Source organism: Podarcis muralis, chromosome 1 (genome assembly GCF_964188315.1).
Source record: "Podarcis muralis chromosome 1, rPodMur119.hap1.1, whole genome shotgun sequence".
NCBI lineage: Eukaryota > Metazoa > Chordata > Lepidosauria > Squamata > Lacertidae > Podarcis > Podarcis muralis.
In genome coordinates, this window is record NC_135655.1 from 61,706,295 (window position 1) to 61,732,137 (window position 25,843).

The window sequence follows — 25,843 nt, forward strand, 5'->3', positions numbered from 1 at the left end:
AAATTACCATACTTCCATTTCTTCCTTCTGAAGTTGTGCTCATACAAAGCTGATTCACTTGAATGTGACTTTGCCATTTTAATGGCAGGGGAAGAAAAATTGACCCCTTTAAACGTCATCAGCCACCATTTGAGGGAAACTCAAAGAAAGGGGCTAACCTGGAAAGTTAAACAAAGTCCTTACTTACATAAAGAGCAGTGTATGTTAATAGGCTCCTTTTAAAAAAAAATGAAAAAATGAAAACCTAGATTTAGTTTCAGCATTCAAAGGAAATAACTAGTATAAGCTCACAATTAGGCCATTTTGAAGGGTAAATGTTTTGTGGTTTGTTCTCTTCTCAAATGTTCTTGAGATGAAAAGAAATGTTTGAAGTCATTCTTGTTTATGTAAACAAAGACGTCTGAAGCTATATGTGACACAACCACTTTTTTCTGGGGGTACTCAAGGAAACACAGTACCGGCACCTTTTTTTCTAGAAGAAAAGCACTGGGCACAACAATAAGAAAGAGGCAATCCTGAAAATTAGGGGTTCTGCATCACACCAGGAGTGAATATGAGTAGAAGCAAGATCCCCACTTCTGACAGTTACCATGAGGGTGACAAGAGTAGAGTGGGAGCATTAGAGTTAGCATGCACATGTGTGGAATCTGCTGATTGGAACACCAGAAGAGGGTTTCGAGCAATGTATTTTCCTTGGCCCTTGGATATACAGGGCCTTGGTCTTTTGAGAGAAACCCTTGGAACGTTGACTTTTATTTACCTGTTTTGAGGATGGCTGGGGAAATGCAGCCAGGACTCCGTTTCCCTTTGCCTAATTGCAGAAGTAGCCAGATGTTCCCCTCCAGATGTTATTGGGCTATAACTCCCATCAGCCCCAGCCAGAGTGACCATTTGTCAGGGATGATGGGAGTTGCAATCCAGCAACATCTGAAGAACATTATATTGGCCATCCCTGGTCTAATGGCTAGTTCATACCATCTATTATTATTATTATTATTATTATTATTATTATTATTATTATTATTATTATTATTTTATTATTATTATTATTATTATTATTATTATTATTATTATTATTATTATTATTATTATATTATTATTATTATTATTATTATTATTAAAACTTGTATACTGCCCTATACTCACTGGTCTCAGGGTGGTTCACAGGATAAAATCACAGGATAAAAACACAAAATACATAATCAAAATAAAAAGACGAACAACTCAGTAACACCCCCCCCACCACATGTCCTACCCAATCCACCTAATTTTCTTGCTGCTCCTGCAGTGGTGCAAGGCAGCATAGCTATTCCCTTTCCCTTTTCTGTCTGTCTACTGTTATGGCTGTATGCCGTATAGTTTTTTCCCATGTTAAAAGGCTTCTGCTCCTAGCATGCAGCTGTAGCAGATTCACAGGCATTGGATAAAGGAGGGAGAGCCAGGAGGTCTCCTCTGTTCCTCCATTCCACTGGTGGCAAAGCAGTAAGCAAGGTAAATTAAGGGGTGACCAACAGTGATGCTTCTCCCTCTGTTCCTCCAACTGCAGCCATCACCAGAGCAGCAGACAAAGTAAAGGGATTGGAGAATAGATGCTTGGACCAAGGGGCTTGGACTTTGCTTCAGTTCCAATAACATCTTCATGGACCTAATTGGGGATCAGCTGAACACCTGCTGTTTTCCAAACAACCGAGTTTTCCAAGCCAAACTCTGAGCTTGATTTGTGGAGTTCATGCCATCACTATTTCAAGCACCATAATTCAATCAGTCGTGAATGTAGTGTGTCATAGGACATGTAAACATCGCTAAATATAGCTTTCAAAGTCTCTCCTTTTTATTGCCAAGACCTTAAATACCATTTTTGTCTAAACCTAAGCATTCTGTTCTGTGATTATTTTGGAAACTGCTTGCCCACCCAAATCACTAGTTTTATGCTATTGGGTGAAATAGACTATAATAATGGAGGCATGGAGGAAAAAAAAACTAGCTTGGCACTTGCAGATCTGAAGAAGCCAGTGATGTACAGATCTCTCAATAAAGAACCTTGCTGGGTGAGGCCAAAGGCTCATCGAGTCCAGAACTCAGTTTTCACAGTAATTATCTAGATGCCTGTAAGAAGCCTGCAATCAAGAGGACATGAGCGCAGCTGCATCCTCACCACTTGTCAATTCCAGCAACTAGTATTCAGAGGCATACTACTTCCAACTGGGTGCCTTCATCTGCCCCAGCTGCTTCAGAACATGTCTCTCCCATATCAGTCTCTACAGCTACAGCAGACACCATAACCTTACAACAGTTTGACTTCACCTGCAAAGGTACACTCATCCACTGTCTCCCCAGGCAAATCCCAACTACCTCCATAATTATCTCATTGTACCTCAGCTCTCCAGCTAAGTAGTAAGAACTGGACAATGCTGGGAGCCAAAAGATTCAAGGCCTTTTCAGGGGTTTCCCCTTGTGTGATTTTTACTATACCAGTAACAGTGGTCCTGATGGAGCCTATTATTAGTTTCATTTGATGGTGATAAAAATTGCACTTACTGAGACCATGATTTTTAATCAAAGAAAATAAAAATAATAAAATGACATTGTTTGCTCACTTTTGCCTTTATTCTTATTTTATTTTTTTTAAAAAAACTTTGGTTGTATGTTGTGCTTAATAAAGTAGTCATATAGTCATATATATTGAGGGACGCGGGTGGCGCTGTGGGTTAAAGCCTCAGCGCCTAGGACTTGCCGATCGAAAGGTCGGCGGTTCGAATCCCCGCGGTGGGGTGTGCTCCCGTTGCTCGGTCCCAGCGCCTGCCAACCTAGCAGTTCGAAAGCACCCCCGGGTGCAAGTAGATAAATAGGGACCGCTTACTAGCGGGAAGGTAAACGGCGTTCCGTGTGCGGCTCTGGCTCGCCAGATGCAGCTTGTCACGCTGGCCACGTGACCCGGAAGTGTCTGCGGACAGCGCTGGCCCCCGGCCTATAGAGTGAGATTGGCGCACAACCCCAGAGTCTGTCAAGACTGGCCCGTATGGGCAGGGGTACCTTTACCTTTACCTTTATAGTCATATATGCAGTCATATAAAGAACTGCTAAGCTGTAAGTCCCGTTGACTTCAGTGGGGATTACTCTCAGGTAAGCAGGTATAGACGACATCAAAATAATGATCTCAAGTGAACTTACTCTCATTTTAAAGCCATTTCTCATCAAATGAAAGCAGGCACATATTTTATACCTGCAGTTAAAAGAGTTTCTAAATCAAAGACAAATAAATGACACCGGACTAAGTGATAGCTTTATGGCTAAGTGCTCATTTGTGTTTGTTCCTCAGAAAGTGTGGCGTGCCACAAATGTTGCGGAACGTAAAAGTATAGCACCTGGCAAATGGCAAACCCAAATGATTCTTATGTTGTTCACGCGCAAGGGCTGAGGCCATTTCATTATCTGAATGATATCTAACCAACAGCTTAATATGTCTTCTCAGAGTGTCAGTGCTTTGTACCATACGTCACAGAATGAGGCTCAATGCAAGTAATGAAATTACATTGCTTTTACCTTTGCCAATGCAGATGAGATGACTGCCATCTGCAAGAAATTCCCACAAGTCACAGTGTGAAACTAAATTTAGCATCACCAGCTGGATCTTGTTCTCAGGGTGTAATAACCTTAATATCATAATACTTCTTTCTTGATGGGGCAAATGATCCTGCAACAGCAAGGAGCCTGTTTACAGCCAGTCTGTGGTGTTGATGACAGCCCTTACCTTCCAGGGAACACTAGTATGAGGAACAGTAATTCCACCTAACAACCAAGAAATGGACCAGTACTTGGAGGATTTAGAATCCAGGAAGGTCTGAGTTCCGTGAGCAGAGAAGGCTCTCCACAATTGATGGATGCCTTTCCACAGAGGGAAGAGGGCGTTGCTGGCTGTAGGGGTGCAATGGACAAGAAGGGAGCATCAGGCTCAGGGACAATTTCCTTTCAAGAAATCAAATGATGTGTGGGAGACAATGGGCAAACAGCTATTCTGATATGGGTGAAGTCCAAACCATTCCCAGCCTGAACGAAAGAGGCGAGTTTGAATTCAGCACCCACCCTCTTAAATTGGCTTTCTATTTTCCCTTTGAGAATAAGTTTAAATGTCAGTTGTTTCAAGACTGCTCCGTCAGTTACTTTTCCTCTTGCCTCAGCAAGGAATAATACCCATGTGAGCAGAAGAATGTGTAATGAAGTATCACAAATATCTATTTTCCAATTCAGAGATTGAGAAATCCTGTTCTTGTTCATCTCCGTGGCCACACGTCAAGAAAGAAATGACCATTTAGACTCTCACTCTCTGGCAGAGCATACATCTTTGAACAGAATTATTAATTCTGATGTGGGGGGGGGGATTTTTGTGAGAAGTTACTATGAGAGACCCAGAATGTGTGTAGACTGAAGCTTGATATAAAAGAGGATGTACAGAACTATTGTTAATATTTTTTTAACCCACCCTTCTTCAGCAGGCTCTGGGGTGGATTACAACAATCTGAACTTCAACATCAAAAAGAGTTTTAAAAAATCATGTTCCCAGGAATATGACTGGTCTCAAAAACACGTGTCTCAATGTCAAAGGCCAGAGCAAAGCGGTTCACCTTCAGCATACCACATTATACAGCATATATAGAAGCTGTATAATGAAGGTGCCAGACATACCTCTTTGGGGAAAGAGTTCTATAACCTAGCAGTTATCACAAAGAATGTCCTCTGGTGGGCTGCCACCACCCCTGAACTTCAGAGAGCAGTGGAACTACTAAGAGGGCTTTCTCTGCTGATCTTAACATGCAAGAGGAGCTTCAGGGAAGGAGGTAATGTTTCAGCTATTTGGCCTGAAATGTTAAAAAAGGTCATTTGTGAGAAGTTAAAAAAGGAAATAGCAATATCTTTCACAAGAAGAAAAAGGTCTATATTTTTATAGGCTTCACAAGAAGGGGGAAATGAAAAGGAAGAAAATGATTGTCAATTATTTGACAGCCATTATATTTCCTGAAAGTTTTGTGCTCTTAGCAAACTGCAATTACTTTTGTGTGCTCTGTTTGAAAGCTAAAGAGAAGAGAGTTTTATTACAAATGAACCTAGGAGAAATACATAAAATCGAGCAAAGCGAAAGGTAACTGTCATGTGGGCATTGCTTGGAATGATTTGCGGTAATGCTTGCTCTCTTCTTCTCAAAACTGAAAATGGTGATGTTGGGAGGAAATTCCCTAGACTGACTCTGACATGGATTCAGCTACTTTGCCACATTTCCTGGCTAACAAGAAGAAAAGAAGAAGAGTTCTTAGCTATATTACACACACCCTTACCCTTTTATGTCTGATTTAATAATCATGCCTCTGGTAGTTGAAATACCTTTCCAGAGCAGGTACTCTTTGATAAGGTACAGGTAATGGCAGGGAGCGGGTGGTGTTGTGGTCTAAACCACTGAGCCTCTTGGGCTTGCCGATTGGAAGGTCGGTGGTTTGAATTCACATGATGGAGTGAGCTCCTGTTGCTCTGTCCCAACTCCTGCCAACCTAGCAGTTCGAAAGCACACCAGTGCAAGTGGATAACTAGGTACCTCTGCGACAGGAAGGTAAACGGAATTTCCATGCACTCTGGCAGTGTTCCATTGTGCCAGAAGCAGTTTCGTTTTTCTGGCCACATGGGAAAGCCACCTGTAGACAAACGCCAGCTCCCTCAGCCAGAAGCGAGATGAGTGCCACACCCCATAGTCGCCTTTGACTGGGCTTAACTGTTCAGGGGTCTTTAACCTTTTTACCTTTATAAGTATATCATATTCTTGCAAACTTTATATATGCACTTTGGGTCAGGTGGCACATCGTTTTCCTAGTTGTTAAAGGAGAGGAAAGTTGCATTAGTAAATCACATGGTCAGAGGAAAGAAATGTTTTGTCCGGTACTGCTCTAAGATGAATACATTATCAAGATGGACAAAAGTAGTCTTTAAAACACTGGCAATCTGAATAAAAGTGACAATTTGTAAATTTTGTGGTATCCTTAAGGCTTTCGGTTCACTTGACTGCAATCATTCTGTCCCCACCCCACCCTTCCACCAGGTCTTCTGTTTTATTTCCTACATGGAATGTACTTCTTTGTTTTTCTTTACAAACTTTTTTGAAAATCTTAAAAGCAATCACCAAACATGAAGTGTTGTCTTCCAAGACAAATACATGTACATACTGTCAGTTAAACCTTGTACGCTGACACCCACATGGCATCAAAACAAACTTGGGAAATCTTTTACATTACAGATTCAGCTCACATCTACTGGGTATACGTCAGTCTAAAGCATTAAGGTAATTTCTCCATAGTGGCTGCTGTGACTGAGATGGAAGGAAAATTACTGTAGTATTGTTAATAAATGATATAAATTGAAACCATACTGAGTCAATTCCATCTTTCTTTACTATTCATCTTATCACCTTCCAGTAGTGAGTTTAGTGTTCCACAAGTGTTATATTCCACACATATTAGATCCACGTTTCTGTGGTGGGAGGGTTGAAAGAAACTAGTTGTTTCACAGCTCTCATAATAAAGAAGACCAACCCTTTTTGTTTAACATTTGTATTTATATTCTTTTCCATTGGCAGCAGGGCTAACATGCGATTGGGTGCAAGATGTTGCCCCATAATGGAAGGTGACAGTGAAAAATCTGGGTCCATAAATCTTTTCTGGATTTAGCTCATAATACAGTCTTACATGGGGTTCACTTCCACGAGTTCCGCGTATATGCAAACATGTGTACACGCAAAGCCTTGGAAATTATCTCCCATGCAAACATCCTGGGGCTTCTGATATTGGTGTGCCAGCTCCAGAAGCCACAGGATGCTCTTGTGAGATGTTTGTGGGGCCATCCAAGTTCCTGTGGAATTTCACAAGAGCTTCCTAGACCCTGTGAGAGGAGAAAGTCCTGCTTGGAAAGCATGGCAGAGGGAGAGCTTCGAAGCTCTTTTGTGTCAGGAAAATCTCAGCACTTTTATGAACGTATAAAATCAATACTATAAAGAAGTCCATGTTCAAGTTGAAGGCTGTATCCCCTATGTTGTTTTACATCTACATGAAACCACTGAATGGGGTTATCCAAAGCTTTGAAATATATTGTCAGGAATATGCTGGTGACACACAGCTCTACTTCTCCTTTCCATCTGTAGGTGAGGCAGTGAATGTGCTGAACTGTTGTCTTGCCTTGGTAATGGACTGGATGAGGGCCAACAAATTGAAGCTCAATCCAGATAAGACTGAAGCACTGTTAGTGGGCGATTCCCTGAACTGAATGGATGGAAGGTGGCCTGCTCTTGATGGGGCTATACTCCCTGTGAAGAAGCAGGTAATAATTTGGGGGTACTTATGGATTCTTGGAGCAGGAACCGGCAAGCCACTCCAATATCCCTGCCAAGAAAACTCAATGGACAAAGACAACAGGCATATACAGGAGTGCCTGGTGTGCTCTAGTTCATGGGGTCACGAAGAGTCGGACACGACTAAACGACTAAACAACAACAACATGGATCCTTTGCTGTTGCTTGAGGCTCAGGTAGCCTCAGTGGCACCATCAACAATGTGCACCCAAAAATAGTTCTAGGGTTATCTTCAACTGTTCTTAAGCTATTATTTTTTGCAAAGAATGTCAAAGTGATAACATGAAGTTGGAAAGAACTGGATGATGAGAATATACAGAATATACAGCCTTGCAGAGAGAATATACTGGGGAGGAGGGGAAATAAGGAAATATTATCTTTTTGTAAGAGGGGATGCTGCTGGGCAATTCCAGAAGAGTCAGGGGTCAACATTGCATGATTTTCCTTGAACATCCCAAGAGCTGAAACTGTAGGGGGAGAAAATTTCGGAGCCCAGGTATTTTATTACAGAAAGCAACAATCGCAAGTGAAAGTTTTTCAGTGTTCTGCTTAAGGAGTGACAATACTGGATCGAAATACTGGTCAATTTAGGCCAATTCCTGTTATTTATAGAACCAGAACCTGTACTGACATGCAACGAAGGAGCAAGCAAGATAAGAAAATACTGGAGGGCAGGGCTATTATAGAGCTTCTCTCTACTAAAACCCAGGACTAGCTATTATTAATGTGAACTACAGAGGCAAGTGCATTCAGTGTGAACTTGAAGGATTTATACATTTTCTGTGTAATTAGTGTAAAGTTCCATGTTAAATAGTTTTATTATCTATACCAGTGTTTCCCAACCTTGGGCCTCCAGCTGTTTTTGGACTACAACTCCCATCATCCCTAGCTAGCAAGACCAGTGGTCAGGGATGATGGGAATTGTAGTTCAAAAACAGCTGGAGGCCCAAGGTTGGGAAACACTGATCTATACTAACACCAATATGAACTCAAGGGAAGGTAAATGTAGGGAGTATCTATTTATGCTGTTGCCTCTAAGGCAGTGTTTCCCAACCTTGGGCCTCCAGCTGTTTTTGAACTACAATTCCCATCATCCCTGACCACTGGTCTTGCTAGCTAGGGATGATGGGAGTTGTAGTCCAAAAACAGCTGGAGGCCCAAGGTTGGGAAACACTGCTCTAAGGGGCCAGAAAATGGAGGTCCTCAGGGGATCCAAAACCTATGGTTTTGCTTCACCCCAAAACACCTCATTTGGGGGATTTCTGTTGGCTGTTGCTGGCAACAGGATTGTCGATGGTAGTTTTCCATCAGGCCTCCATCGTAGCAGAGGTCATTTCCCTCTGCCATTAGCAGCACATATTTCTGCTGGCAAGGAGGTGACTGTGCTTGGTCCTAAGCCATGTCCCCAACCATCAACAGCTGGCTGTTAGGCTTGCACACACACAAGCTCACACTACAAACTAAAATAGAATTATTCCAGAAGTAAGTTTCTTGCTAATCTCATGCAGTTACATTTTGAGTTCTACGGAGTGATAAATAGGCACCATTTTTGTGCACAGCTCATTGATCAAGAATATCAAGTTCTTGGATGAATTATGTTGGTTAATTTGTCCATTTCCGCAGAGATTTCATCAAGCATGCTCTAGGCAGAGGAAGAGCAGAGTTTTTGCACTGGTAGTAAATCAGTCACAAAATTGTTTAGTACATATGGAATGGTTACATGAAATAATATCTTCATAGGAACCAAATTCCAATTAAACCTTACTATAAGGGAAATTAAAAAGAAAAAAACTAAGGATATTAAAAATAGGTCTGACACAATATGAAGTTTATTGTTGTCACCCAATTTGATGTTAATAATATAGAGAAAGAATGCACAACATAGTTACTTTTGATTTAGCATTCACTATCTCAAACTGTAATATGTCAACAAAATATGAAATTATATTGTCAGTTCTGAAAGAAAACAGTTCATGATGCCAGAGGAAACAATCCTTACTCCTAGCTTTTTTTTAGTAAAATGCAAAAAACCCCAATTTTTCAATTGACTTCCCTAAGATCCAGGATAAAGCACCGCCTTTCAGAAATCCCTCCCCCAGGGAGTCAATTCTGCCTTTGAAATCCTGATAATTTCCAGGGAAATCTGGACGTATGGCAGTCCTATAGTTATAGGCTGGTGCAGCAGAGAGGCTGAATCAGACCCACTGCTTGTACTGGTGCTGGCTAGGATCCAGCAGTTTCCTTGTTGGGTCCAACTCTGTGATCTTCCTTGCCCCATTCCAGGGAATTCCACTGGAGTTCCACTGGAGCAGGGAAGGTGATGCTGACAGCAGCAGCGTCTACCCTGCTGCACCTTTTATAGAAGCAGCAGAGATTCTCAGAGAGGTGCCCCCACCAGCAGACCCCAATGGAGCCAAGAAAAACTGGGCAGGAACATCTTCATCATCATCACCATCACTTTGAATTTGGGACACAGTGTGGTGGATCAGGGTCTTGGATTTCTGTTATGTTAGCTTGCATGCTCACTACAAGAATATACCCTATGCTGTGTTGTACAAGGAACAGTTTGTTAGTAGACCTCAACCTAATGACTTATCCAAAACTTCCTTCCTTTCTTCTCTCCCTCCTTCCTTCCTTCCCTCTCTCTGCCATTTTTGCCATTTTTGCCAACTAAAAGTAAAGGCAAGGAGTCATACAGTCCGTACCAGGTTCTCAATAGATCTCAGGAGTGAATCCATCCAAAGATGTTTGTAAAAGAGAGATGGAATATTTCAGTGCTGTAGTCAGAAAAAAATATTGACCTCAAGAAAGAGCTAAATGGAGGTCAGTTCTGTATTTTGACAGCATTGTACAAGGTGGCCCAGTGAAAACAGAACCACCTGAAGAGAAAAGAACAAGAATAAATATTGCAAGATATCAGAAGGTGCATACATATCTTGGTTAAACTGACAAGAGAATTTGCTTCTTGCACTTGAGTTTACTTAGGAGGAGAAAGTTGCACAAGACTCCCTCTTGTCATTAAACCATAGCACCTTTTCTACCCCCTCAGCTTGCAAAGCAGCAGGAGGCATATCTTCTCTCCTCACTATAGGTTAGAGTACAGCAGAAATCAAAGTCAAAACTCAGTTGGTTTTGTCTTGGAGTGCTGTGAGGTAATCACCAGCTAGTTTTTTTTCTGACTCTCTCATATTTCACATCATTTCCCTCTCTTCCAATTATAAAAATAGAAGTAACTTTCAAACAAGTGGAAACGGTAGCCAAAACATTTAAAAAACAAGCCATCCCAATAAAAAAACCCCACCATATTACACACAACACTCTGCTTTTCTGGGCTGCATTTTTCTCTACAGTCTTTTTCTAAATTTCAGAGAGGAAGTTTAGGGCAAGGGGAGGTCAAGAGTCCTCTCTGGATCCTCTTCCTATGCCATCAAGACACTCCAGTTATTTTTATGCAGATAATACAACCTGATACACACTATTTTCTTATATCACAGTATCATGGTACTGCATTCCATTATTCTCTCTCCTAATTTTGGATGAGTATAAGATAATTTTCTTGTTTAACCACAACTAAACACTGAACAGATGTCTTCTCTGAATTGCCTCCTATGATACACAAGAGGCTTTCATTAGCTAAGGTAATGGATTCTGAGTCCATTAAAGCTTATGAATAATTACTGCAATCCTTTTTCCTCTTGATTTATTAAGCCTGAAATCCTACGCATGCTTACCTGGGAGTAAATCCCATTGAATTCAGTGGTGCTCGTTTGAGAGTAGACATGCATAGGAGTGTACCGTTAGAGTGAATTTTATGTACCCATCTGCATATCCATCTGCGTAAATTTTATTAACTCGTTTTTAAAATCCATGTATAGTCCCATATCACCAAGTGCCTGACCAAACTCATGATGGTAATCAGAACTATGTGATATTTTTGTGACGCATATGCCAGCATTTGTTAAGTCACGTAGTGGCGTAATTTTTACTAGTAGCCAGAATTTGATTAAACCCAGAAGAAGGAAAATTCTCCTCAACAGTGATAAAGAAGACAGTTGACTGACTCACCAAGTGGTTGCAAGTTAACTGTAGTAAATTACTCCTTGTTAACCAATTATCCTTTCCTTATGAAGAGATTCCAGTCTTTCATTCTCACCCTAACATGGGAAGCATGCCTCTCTCAGGAGACCTGTCCTCATGAAAATTGTTCAGCATTTTAACAAAAAAATCATTTGTGCCTAATATATACGTCTTTGCTAGGAAATTTGTGTGTGTTATTTTCATTAATTTATATGTATTTGTATGCATGCTTTCCTCTAACATACACATTTTTATGCCTGCTAAAAATATTCTTGTTTAGACAAGCCTACCCAGATGCTTAGAAAGTTGAGGTCATTTTAATCTGTTTTAGTATTTTAGCTTTTGTATGGTTGTGGATTTTTCTCAATTTTATTGTTCCATCTATTTGTAAATGTTGTTGAGGTCTTTTTTAAACAATCAAGCAGTGTATAAATTTTATGAATTTAATTTTTTTGGTACACATTGTTTGCAAAATTCAGAGAAATGCAAATATGAAATCATGGCTGCTCATCAGTCTGTTGATTGTTCTGGAAAGTACAACTTAGGTAGATTTGCCTTTAAATGCAACCTGAAAGGAATTTCTCTTCCATCCCTTATCTGAGCATTATTATTAGTTCACACACCATAGGTCAGTGTGCCTGCTTTCCCTTAACAGCCATTCCCAGGTTTCACAAGCTAACCTGCCACTTTGACAACTTGAAAATAATATGATCCTTTCCCTCCATTATATTGTCACACCTACATTAGCTAGCCAAGAGCTTGAATGCTGATTCCCAGTGTTTAAAATGCATACTGTGTCACTCTGAAATAAACCATATGACCAGTCCCCTGTTTTGACGGGGTCTTCATAGTCACCTGGGGAGTTGCCAAAATGACGCCTTTAAGATTTTGCACAAATTAGCTTGGGGGAAAGATAGTATTTTAAAAGAGAGGCAGTATGATCAAATACAGCTAAGATGTTGCTCTGCAGATTGAATCAGAAGAACCACAACTCCTTTGTAGATTAAGACATTCCATTTTTATGCAGTGGTACTTATATATATCAGTGGTACTTATATATATATCAGTGGTACTTATATCAGTGGTACTTATATATATATTGTCCACTTCTTAATATCAAATAATTAACTTGCACTATTAATTTCTGTATAAACATGTTTCCTACTTAAAATGTTTTAAAAGTGGCAGAATAATGTGCTGGTCATTCAAACATTTGAGAGTCAAACGGTTATAATGGCATTTCTGGTGTAGGTTAATGAGTTACAAGAATATTAAGCCAGCTCATTAAAATTTGTCACAGTGCTTACCTTGATGCCATAATAATCACAGCTCTGAAGTAGAGCGAATGGCCACATCATGGTCAGAGGAAAGTAAGGAAAACACATTTGCTTCTCTGTGCCTTTTTTTCCAAGCCAGCACTTTGTGTCCTTAGTTTGGTACCTTTAATGACACCTCAAAGAGGGTTGAAAATACTGTGAGAGGACTTCAAAATCTCCTTCCTTTCGTCCACCACTTGAATTTTCCTGTGTCTGATGTGATATATGGTGTTGGGTCCAGGAAAGGTGGGTGTGGGCTGCTCAAAAAGACCCTGTGGCCCAGAGGTTCCCCACCAATAAGTCTGAGGCTAAGTAACTGCACCATTGTTGTGCTTGAATCAACAGTATACTTGTAAGGAAATAGGATGAGGAAAAAATGAGAACCAGTTACCTTCACCTAGGATATTCCCTTTGGCTCCATCTCAACTTAGCTGCCCCAGTAGGTCAAGTGATGACCATCTGCCACTGCTAAATTCCATTAGCCCCAATAGGCTGGCCAACAGTCAGGAACCATGGGAGTCTAACAACTCCTGGATGGCCACAGGTTCCCCGTAAATGACTTATAGCCAAACAACACACTTCAGAATATTCATATTAAAACTGGCTTGAAACATTACTGCTTCAGATTGCAGGTAGGGACAGATGTTTGAATGATCCCTCATGTTGGAAAAAAGCCTCTTTCTGTCCATGTCACTATTGTGCTACACTTTCGAGAGAGTAAATATGCAATCCCTCATTGCCAGTTTTGATCACATTTTGCCCTGATCGAATGAATTACTTGGAGCAATTTGTAGGGGTTCAGAGATGTGACATATTTCTAACTCGCTTATGATGTAATTCAGAAATCCTACCAAGCTGCAGTTTACATGATGGTTCTTGGAACATATTCCTCACATAACTAGACATGCAGACAAGTAACAAGTCCCCTGAGATTACATGGGACACTGAGGGGAAGCTGGGTGGAGAGGGAATTGTAGAAGGCCTTTAAAAAGACGAGAACGAGAATGATTACTGATCCTTATTTATGGCCTGTTGAGGGCCCTGTAGAAGAGGATAATGATTCAGGGGTGCAAAAACAGGCACAAAACTTTTGAGGAGGAAGAAAGGTGTAGGGAGGCGAAAGAAGACTCAGAAGAGGACTTGGGGGAAAGGGCATAGGAGGGGAAGAAAGACCCAAAAGGAAAGATTTGGAACATCTTCAAGTGACAACCATTTAACTGCTCTATCGTAATATATTTTGATATTTTGAAAGCTGTGATATCATTTCCATTTCTCCATTGAGTACCTTGCATGGACACTCAGCTACCTAGAATATACAATCCATAAACTACCCATGCTTGGATCCTTTTGGAATTTTGGTTAGTTTAGGCCAGCCCTACTGGAAAAATACCAGCCTGTTCTCTGGGACATAGGCAAGGTTGCTGCTGGGAATGGTTCCCCTAGCACAAATCTGAGATACATTGCTCTAGTCATTTCTGCTCCCAAAGAGTTTACCCCGGACTATGGCGAAGCAGTCTGCAGATGCATGCCCCAAGCAAACATAGTAACAGCACTTTTTAGCATTCCCTGTGTTGTCTGATTTCAATCTGAAAAGGCTCTTTCATTTCTGACTACAATATAGCTAATGTTAATTCCATGCGTTAAACACTGCTTACCAGGTCTTGATGTGTAAGGGCATTTGGAACATGGTCTGAAGGTACAAAAAGAATTCTATCTTTTCAGTAAAATAATCTAGATCTTAACAATACCTGAGCGAGAGACTGCCTGGGAATTTCCTATACTGAACTCCTTAGAGAAAGGGCAGGACACAACTTTTTCAAAGACATACGTCCGCATACACTTAGTGGACTCTTTACATGCACTAGTAAAAGCCAGACCCAGTGCTTGCTTTGAATAACATGATAAAAGATAAATGCACCATTATATTTTCCCTTATGGGGCAAAACGTAACTGGAAGGAGACTGTTTTTATGGGAGAAGTGGCATGAGGGGGCTGGGTGAACGATAATTTCTGTATTGGTTTTCTACTTTAGTCTACAGACTCTAGCCCAGCTTGGTCACTAGGCCTGTACAGGGAATTTAAACAGAGTTTGGGGGCAGGCGTTATGTCTTACCACACTTGCAAAGTCTTTATGCACATGCTGGCCTTAATAGGTTCCTGCCCCAATGTTCCTATGTTAAACAAGAAAGACTGATGGGCTTCTTAGTGTCCTCAAGTGAATGTAGTTAGAAGCCTCCATGCAATCAAGAGCAATGATAATGCAGGGTCCATGACTGGTTCTGAGCAGGTACAATCAAGTACATAAGCAAGTGGCCCTCAGACCTTCACACTCAACATGGAAGGTGTGGGGCAGAGCACATAGGTCCTAGCTTACAAAAGGATGTTGAGATGGATCTGTTTGCATGTGCCCAAATGCTCTCTACTTGCATTTTCATTTTGTTGAAGCATAACAGAACTTCTGCAGATCCATTTAAAAAAAACATCAACAAACCAAACATTCAGGAAATAAACTAAATACCGTTGATTTGAGCCTTAGGTCAGTCATGGTTAAAGCTTCATTAGCTGTGTGGTTTAAAGGCAGTGAATTTTAGGAGACCTTCAGTATGGCATATACCTTCTCTTTTTGTAACTGCAGAGAAGCTGAGTTACTGGAATGTGGATAGAAAGGAGGATTTTTTTTTTTATTTTTTAAAAAAGCAATTAACCGGTATTTTCATCTGTTTCCAAAACTGAGCACAGGCAAGATTTGAAATGCATGGAACTATGTAAAAAAGGAAAATAATTGTTCTGCATTTGATATATTGTGCATAACTAACACTTGCTTCTGAATTGAATACTCTTCAAGCTCCCTAACCACCTAAATGAAAGTTTATGCCATATTAAAATTGCCAACAGAGCTCTGTCCCCTAACACCTTTTGAAACAATCCTAATTTGCCAGCTGCTCCAAATGAATAGGCTTACTTCAAGAAATGCTGTAGTTGGTTATTGTTGGATTAATCTGTTCCTTTGAGCTTCTGTGCAACACATTAAAATGTTCCCACTTCCATTTCATTGTGTTATGATGTAGGCAATGATACTTGCAACAGGATTTGCTTAATCGTGAAATTAGACTCTTAAGTACATATGGTTTAGAGGTTTAATTTCTCCACACTTTTTTCAAGAGTTGGTCCATTCTCTGCCCAGGGCCTGAATGGACCTCTTTGATGTAATGAACAACATTGCAGAGCAAGCAGAGACTTTCTTTTGAAGTAAGGAAATGATCTGAATTCAATCTCATTCAGTGGAGATTTCCATTGAGATGGCTCCAGCTGTTTCCATGAGAATTTGAAACAAACAACCTATCCTTGGGCGCTGAGCAGCATGCAAAATAGGAGTTCTGTTTTGTTAAGATTTGTGTTTTAAATCAAAAAGGCTCCCCTTCCTGAGCTAATGGACTATTTTGCTGATATGCCCATATTTACAAAATCAGGGGAAAGAGTCTCAGAGCATAGATGAACAGTTTAGGTTAGAAGGAAGGCCGCTAACACTTGATTCTGAGATCCCATCCATCAGTATGTTTTGGAAGTAATTCACTAAAGTGCAACCCCCCTGTTTTCAGCTTACTAAGAGCAGTCATTGTGGGCCATTGTGGCCATAGGGGAAAGGGCAGGAAGCTTAAGGAAGCATCTGGGCAAGGCTCCCCATAGCTGGGCAAAGAGAGGAGTCTGTGAGTGGAGCTGGGTGCCAACCAGCCATATTGTTTGGCTCCAAATAGGTGGGGCTTCTGAAGCAGCCAGAGAGAAGAATTTGGGAGTCTGGTCCGCTCCAGTAACATAAAAGGATGACCAACCTACCCAGCCTCTAATGTTGGTGTATGTAATTTTGATTTTCTTTCAGATTGTGCCACAGACTAGTTGGACACAGAGGAATGGCAGAAGGGACCAACTTGCTTCTGGTTTCCTGCCTGCTCCTGCACTCCCTACCCACCAGCTACAGTGTACACAGGTCTTCAATAAAGTTGCCTCAGACAAAGCCACTCTGGAGGGAAGGGGTTATATGAGGAGAAGCAGTGGTCGGTGCTTAACCCTTTCTCTGCCCACTACTTCTCTGTTCCACATTGTTCCTGCACAGCTGCCCATTCCCCAAGTCCAAATATGATGTTTGGCCCTATGCTTTTTCAAGAAGTTTGGATGGAAGTGAGTGAAGGGCTGATATCTGAGGGGAAAAGAGTGAACTGACAGAATACTTCAGTGTCAACATCAGAGTATGAACTTCCAGTTTCCAACGGCTTCTATGTATACTTGAAGTTTGCATTCAGATGATTCTATCCCTAGATCACAGTGTCTCTTTATTAACATATTCATATTCCAATCTCTGAATTTCTCTGAGGTGACAGGCTTACAGCTAACTCATATAGTCAAGCTACTAACATCAATCATTACCTGGTGAGTCTACATGGATCATTGCTTCTTATCACTTCATATCTTGGTTCCCAACTGGATAATGTGCCTGAGGTGGCAAGAGGCAATGATCTGTGGTGACTCACCATGTGGAGACAGATGCTAGCATTTCCACATATTCAGGTTAGCAGATCGTAAGTGAAATTATACCATATGATTAAGATAGTGAGTGAACTCACCCTTAGCTGGCCCAAGATAAAGGGTTCTGTTGGGATTTACTGCTATCCTGGACACACACACTTCACACAGAGGCAAATTGTGAAGGAGGAACTGAGCTGCTTCTGGAAGAAGGATTTAAGATTTAGGTCACTGGCACAGCATGAAATAATCTCACGGTGCAGATGTTAGGTCAACTACCACCTTCCATTTTAAATTAACTATAATAACATTGTTCATTTATTACTACATTTTTGCATGTCATACTTTCATTGTCCTAAAACAGGGTGGGAAACCTTGTGCGTGTGTATGCTGCCCTCCAGGCTTCCTTATCTGGCCCTTGGCACTTTTCTAGGACACCTGCCCTCCATAGGACATACACTTTCTCTGGTCCTGCTCCACATATTCCTGGAGTGCTTGAGCCTGGCTGGAATGTGTCCTTGAATTGTGATAATGCCTCTTACCAGGATGGAGAGGTGTTTGTGTTTTTTGTGTGTGTCCTCGCCCACCACTATCATTTGGCACAATGGAAAATTCCTCACAAGGGCTTGCAGTGCTTGGACTTAAAAGGTTTTCCTTCCCCTGCTCTAAAACATAGACCCAAGGCAGTTTACCAAGCAATAAAAAAAATTGGGCTGGAGTAAGATCCTATAAGATCAGCACAGTATAAAATTGCATTTCAGGCCATATCAAATGTCTTTCCAAAGAGAAAGGACTTCAAAATATTGTTACACACCATCCTCAATCTCTGCCGAGACGCAGAAAGATTCCAGGGGGTTCCAGGCATTCACGCAGGATTGTGTTTCCCCTGGAAAATCAAGGCCCAGCAGATTTTTAAGTGGGAGTAAACTATCACATTGGAAAGTTTATACCTAATATGGATTTCAGTCATTTGAACTGATTCCACTTGAAGAAAGATACTGTAATGGTTTCAACTTTGTTACCAGGGAGCTCCAGATCATTTTGCCTTCAAACGGCCACATCTTGACTCTCAGTCTCCATCTTGACTATAACTGCAGGCAGGTAAGGACCGACTGTCCAGGGAAAGTTGCACTTGTAGAACTAATTGTCACTTCAACTGACACTGATGTGAGTGGCAGTTTTTGTAGCATTCATGCAAGAAATATGAGTGATCTGAAGAAGTGTGCATGCACACGAAAGCTCATACCAAGAACTAACTTAGTTGGTCTTTAAGGTGCTACTGGAAGGAATTTTTTTTCATTAGAATGATGTCATCTTGACATATACAATGATTACAAGAAATATTTCTTGATTACAAGAATTATGTCCCATGTGCTGAGATTTCTATCTGAGGACAGGCAGTTAGAGACCAAAGAGGTGGCCATTTCTATTAGAACTTCTGATTTCTCTGCCACAACAGCAGCAAGAATGTTAATAGCACAAAATTGGAAGACCGGAGAAGTACCATCCAAAGAACAGTGGCAAGAAAAGTTGGTGAATTATGCAGAGTTAGCAAAATTAACAGACAAGTTGCGTGAAAAGAACAATAGTGACTTTGAAAAAGAATGGGAACCCTTTACAACATATTTGCAGAAACAACAAAAAACATGGACTCACCTGCAGGATTTAAATAAACATTTACAATTTTATTTACAGAGGACAAGAAATATAACAATGGGAAAACATAGCATCATATATAAACAGTAGATTGTACCATTTGATGTAACAAACCAGAAATGGAGGTTGAGGGAAGTCAACAGGGAGGGGGAAAATTGGAAAAATGAATGTTTAGTAATGATGATGGATATTTGTTGCAAGAAAGAAAATCAACTATCTATCATATATCTATCTATCTATCTTCTGATTTCTCTGCCAAGTGAGCAACTATAAGAATAAAAGAGAACCTGGTGGGAGAGTAGAGCTGGTAACCCTAGGAAGAAAGTAGGATTTGGATAGAAGGAGTATTATTTCACCCCATAACCCTTTCATATTTCTCTTAAGCACAATAGTTCAGTCACTTCCAGGGTCTTGGCACTGTGGTCTAAACCACTGAGCCTCTTGGGCTTGCCGATCAGAAGATTGGAAGGTTGAAATCCATGCAATGGGGTGAGCTCCCTTTGCTCTGTCCCAATTCCTGCCAACCTAGTAGTTCAAAAGCATACCAGGGCAAATAGATAAATAGGTATGGCTGAGGCAGGAAGGTAAACAGCGTTTCTATGCGCTCTAGCACTCGTCACGGTGTTCTGTTGCACCAGAAGAGGTTTAGTCATGCTGGCCACATGACCCGGAAAGCTGTCTGCAGGCGAACGGCAGCTCCCTTGGCCTGAAGCGAGATGAGCGCTGCACCCAATAGTTGCCTTTGACTGAACTTAACAGTCCAGGAGTCCTTTACCTTTACACCTTTTCCAGAGAGAGTGCCTCCAGCAAGCAACAATCGCCTAATACAACTCTCTCTGTCCTCATCTGCTAAAGGTCAGAAAGGGCAAAACCAAAGATCACACCAACACACATTCCTTTAAAAAATAGACATCCTAAATCTTCTGTAAGAATGCTTCCCCCCTACTCTCTCTCTGTAGTCATACATACTCCTCTCTTTGAAATAAGATCATTAAAAAGAATGCCTTTTCCTACCCCACTGTTCAGAACATGAACTATCACACGCAGGAGGTCATCGGAAAAAGGTTGCCTCAAGGAACTTCTTCAGCTCTTGTGTAGTAAATCTTAATGATTCCTAAAAGAGACACTGCATCTTCCTCTTTCCTGATTCTTAAACATGATATGCTGTCCCCAGGTTAGAAATAAACACAGGGTTGTTGTTGTTCTTTACATCACCTACATAACTCTCTACTTATACTGCTCTCCCTTTCTTTGCAGCACTGTCTAGATGATATTATTTGCTAGTGAAGGCAGCCAGACATTCATGCAACTTCCCCTACCATAATAAAGCTAGCTCCTCTGTGCCAGAAAGGAATTAAATTAGCAGGAGTATCATCTTCCCTTAAGGCCCCACAAGCACCTGCCATTAAGGCTAATTGGAGTTACATGCTCCAATTGCATTAATGAGATAAAAAACGGAACCCAGAAGGAATACATTTACACATATGTAGTGGGCGGCGGGAAAAGCAAGGGTAAATAATGCCTAATCTGTCCAGGGATGTTTATCTATGTGACATCCATAGGAAATGAAGGTGCATGTTCCAAGCAACTGGCTGCATTTCTTGCTGAGATCTAATTTCTGGCATTCACTTTCGTTTAGCTCAGACTCAAGCCCCACTTCTGTAATATGCTGCAAATATAACCCAGCGTGTTTTAAAATGAAACTCGCTAGCTTACAAAGTAATCAGGAAGCTACAATACAGCTCCATCTTCCACCTTCCAAAGCAAAAGGGAAAACAAAGTTTTACCTGGTCACAGATGGGAGCAGGACATGTAGATGTCAACTATGCCAGCCCAACAGTCAATGCGGTGGGACAAGCTGGAGCTATATAAGCCCTACTTCCTGTCTCCATTGGCCTCATTTGCAGTTGTTCTTGGGCCTGTGAGGTGTGTAGAGACTAAAGAGAGGGAGGTAGCAGTGGGAGGTGAGGTATAGCCTAGAGGGCCCAAAGCACCTGTTCTGCCAGGATATGAACAAAGCGGTGAAATAGTAGTAACAGCCCTTAGGGCCTATGTTTTGTGCCCTGTGTGGACTTAGGGTGACTGTAAGCTAGCAGCTTACACATTGCCCAAAAAAATGAAGATATGTACCACCCAAAACCAAAAACGAAAGAGGAATGTATAAGCATAGGTGAAAAATTAGAAATTAAATAAATTCTAGTAATCATTGCTAAATTTGCATCTACTCTTTTACCTCATAGGCCTGGGCACTTATTTATAGCCTGAGGGTGGATCTACACACAGGGGAAAAACCTCTATAAACAAGTCAGGAATTTAATTGTTATAACAAAAGAGAGAAACACGCTATGGGAAACAGCAAATAATTTCTTTTGCTCTCCCGCACCATCTGCTGTTGCATCTTTATAATGCATTCAAAACACTGTTTTTTGACTAACGTAGCTGAGTCCTTAGTGTAGTCCAGTAGCAATTCTTCAACTAGTTTATACATCACCTTGGATCACCCAAATAAGTTGTTCCTTGTCAGTTAATTTACCCCCAATTAATTTCCCACTGAGATCCTGTCCCAAATTAAATTCCTTTCAATTAATTGGCCCTCACTCACCAATTTAAATTACATTCAAAATAAACAGGGTGAATCTTCCTCAAAAGCAACTAACAATTCTTAGAAATTCTACATGCAAGAACTGAAGCACCATCATAAAACTTAATATAAGAAGATCGTGGTGCAAAGCACTTTGAGGTCATTTGTGACAAAAAGCAGTATATAAGCACATAAAATAAAACAAATACTAAATGTCTGAGCACTTTAGGATGTGCTGGAGGGTAATTTATCCTCCCTATTTTCTTCTGAAACCTCAATGTACCACATTGAATAAAGTAGTGTTCTTATTCGACCCACAGTCCTGTCTTTGTTCATGTCTCCTGTGTACCTGCCTGTTTTCACCTGATGCACATCAGTCTTTTTCTTGAAAAAGCAAGAATATTGCGACTAAAGGAGATACTCAAAGTATCTCCCACCAGCATCTAACCACAGTATTTAAAACATATGCAAGTGACCAATATCCTTTAGTTATTACTTCCTTCTTATTAGAAATTGATTTTGTCACCATGTAACATGGGAAAGAGGGATGCAGGTGGCGCTGTGGGTTAAACCACAGAGCCTAGGACTTGCCGATCAGAAGGTCGGCGGTTCAAATCCCTGCAACGGGGTGAGCTCCCTTTGCTTGGTCCCTGCTCCTGCCAACCTAGCAGTTCGAAAGCACGTCAAGTGCAAGTAGATAAATAGGGACCGCTCCGGTGGGAAGGTAAATGGTGTTTCTGTGTGCTGCTCTGGTTAGCCAGAATCGGCTTAGTCATGCTGGCCACATGACCCGGAAGCTGTATGCCAGCTCCCTCGACCAATAAAGCGAGATGAGCGCCATAACCCCAGAGTCGGTCGTGACTGGACCTAATGGTCAGGGGTCCCTTTACCTTTAACATGGGAAAGATCTGGGGTAAGAGTAAATATTTACTCTTCTTACTTTTCCCCATTGCCTTTAAAATACTGACTGCTAACTTCAACCAAGAAGAAATCTAGGGTGGCTTCCAAGTATGTGGAGACCTACTACCATGTCGTCATTTGAAAAGTTGCATATAGTAATTTCTCTTTTTACGATGTGACACTTACATAAAAGAACACTCCTTATTGTTTACTCCTGCCTCTTCACCATAAATTGAGTCAGTCAGTCTGTTCGCCTTTCTCTTGTGAAATATACAGTGTTGTTATCCATCACAATAATATGGGCTTTTGGACAGAAGATTCGCTTAGTCAAAACATAATGCATTGCAGGGTAAAGCGCATAGCACTTGTCATTTTTGAAACACAGGTTTTCTTTTCTTGAAATGAGAGGAAATATATTTACAACAGACTAATCTGCATGGAGGGGGCAATAAATCAATGGGTACCAGCATAGGGTGCTCTCTATTAAACAATATGAAGCCAAACTCTGTTGAATAAAACAACAGGGTCTCAATTTATGAGTGAAAAGGCACTGCAGACAAAAACAAAAGAGGAGATGAGATAGAATTTGCAGAGTGAGAAGTCTGACGTGTGATTACCCACCAAGAACCTTCAAGCAAGATGCCAGAAGATATTGGCCTGATTTTCCTCTAACTGGAAAGCAAAAGCCATTCTGTGAGCAGATCAGACAGAATCAGATTCCATCCATCCTTTAAGCTGGACTGGAACACACTTCCAAACTCTCACTGTTTTCAGGTGGGATTCGTAACAGAAAATTCAGACTGCACAATCAAAGCTAGTTTGGAAGTCTTGCAAAACAAACACAATTCGGCAAAAGACTGGACTTTTAGCGATAAGGAAAGAGAAGTGGAAATGCACTGGGAAGTGTGGGGTAGCACTTGCTTTGACCAAACATCATCTAATCGCTTCACAAACAGATCAGGAAGAACACTCATTAAATAGCTGTCTAATCTTTCGGCAAACAGATCAGTCTGATTGCTCGTTAAACACGTTTTTCTGGAAGCAACCATAGTAATCAGTCCCAAATGACAGAAGCTGTGTACTTAAACTTTTGTAAATCCCTCAGTTTTGTTGTCAATATCTTTCTTTCAAGCTTTGGAGTGCCTTTCTCTCTCTCTCTCTCTCTCTCTCTCTCTCTCTCTCTCTCACACACACACACACACACACACAAACAATATTTCTTTAATGTAATTCTTAATGCATAGCAATAAAGAACCAATTCCCTTCCTCTGAAGACAGAGATTCACAACTGAGGAACCACCTTTGGAGCCATCTTCACCTGTGGAGGTCTAGGTAGCCTCTGTGCCTATGAGCTCCTGTCACCCGCTTTGACTGGTGTATCAACTGCACCCTTTCATGGACAGGGATAATTTGGCCATCGTGACACACATTAGCAACCTCACATTTGGAGTACATGGGGCTTTCCTTGCAGTTAGTCTGGAGGCTGCAGCTGGGGCAGAATGCTGTGGCCCAGGTTGTGAATAGTGCTCCTTATCAGGCATGTGTCAAGCCAGTACTGCAGCTTCTGCACTGGTTACCTATTAGTCACAATGCCACTTTAGACATTCCACTACTTACATATAAAGCCCTCAACAACTCTGGACCAACTCTGAAAAACTGTCTTCTTCTCCACTGTCGTCTAAGCAAATTATGATCAGCAAATGGAACCCAGTTAGTTTTGCCCAAGGACAATGATGATTGGCTTTTGGTAGAAAGTGAGGAGGATTTTACACTGGTGGCACCAATGTTATGGAATGCCCTTCCTGCTGAAATATGAGAGGCTCCATCAGTGTGGGCATTCCTCCAGCTCTTGGAGACGCACTTGCTTAGGCAAGTTTGCTTGAATTTGAACTTCATTCTTTGTTTTCATTGATCTTTTAACTGTCATAATTGTTAGGATGTTAAACTGTATTGTTGTGAGTTGTTATCCTTCCTTTTCATTTCTGAGTACAGAAGGGTGTGCAAGGCATAAACAACAACCTGTTGTGACCGCAGCACTTCCCCCTGGTGAGAGTGAATCTCTCCAAAATGACTTGTAACAATCTGGGGGCCCTTGAGAACTGGAGAACAGATAGTTTGTCTAATGCATCTTCGCTATAGAGAGTGCCATGACCTGTCACAGGAATAACAACTCCTTCCTTTTCATTCACTTCCTCTGAGAGGGCTCACATATAGATTTGTAGCAGCCATTAAGTACTCCACCTTGGCCTTGCCTGAATGATATAAGCAAGGGGGTTTACTATACCTGACAGAATGTGTTCACCCTTCTTTTGAATTCCTCAACCCCTGCAAAGCAAGTAGCCATTTGCACTTTATGAACCTGAGGTGCTGTGGATGCTTTTACAACAGGGTATTGTAAAAGTGAAACCCCAAGTCGTTCTTACCAGAATACAATGGTAAAGGAAAGTCTGACTTCAACAGAACCCTGAGAACTCAATGGGCAATGAAGAACTCCTTGGTACTCCAGTGTGAAGAAAATGCTTTCGACTGGGGCTCCTATAATCTACTTCATCTATTAAAGACTGCTGTTTCTTTCCCTACTCCAATGCTTTCATTTCTCCCAGTGCAGTATTGATTCACTGCACTTCCCAAGGGGAATGCCAGTTAGCTTAGTTCTGGGTTGTTATTTTTCTCTCTCCCGTTTCTTTCCCGCCTCCCCGCTCTAGCACATCAATTTTGGTTTAAGTTGTGAGCCCTGAGGGCAGGTTTTGAATGTCAGCGGCAAAAAAAATGGCAAGCCAAACAGATTTAGTAAAAAGAAGAAGAAAGGAAGACTGCATCTTCATTAAGCACCTCTTTCAAGGTGGGGTTGGGAAATATGTGCTCATTTTAAGGTTATTTCTGACTAATGGATGAGAAGAAAGCAAAAACAATCCCAGCGGTATATATTTTTCAAACCCTGTGATAGTTTCTGGATTCAGGAGAAGCTATTGTGGTCAGTGATAATAAAACCAGGAACCAGGGGTGTCAACTTGAGTAAAATATTAGGGGGACCCAGGTGAGCACCGCCCCACATAATCAATCACAAGACACGACACACACACAACATTTGAATTGCAGTGCCCATCAACTTGGGGGGTGCCCTCAAATATTTTATTGGGGAAGCTGAAGGGACCTTGGTCCCTAGGATTGGGCTCCTATGCCAGAAACTTTGCCTGCATTATAACCTCAACTGTGTGTATGCTCACAATGAATGAAAAGCCTGGAAAAATTCAGGCTATGACATGCATTATGTAAACCACTTGGCAAGGATCTGAATCAAATCATTGCATTTATATCTACCAAAGAAACTTCCAGTGTAAACCTTTGCACTTATATCATCCAAAGGTGCTGATAATGTGGAGTAGCCTTTGGCCATTGCAGTCCCATCAA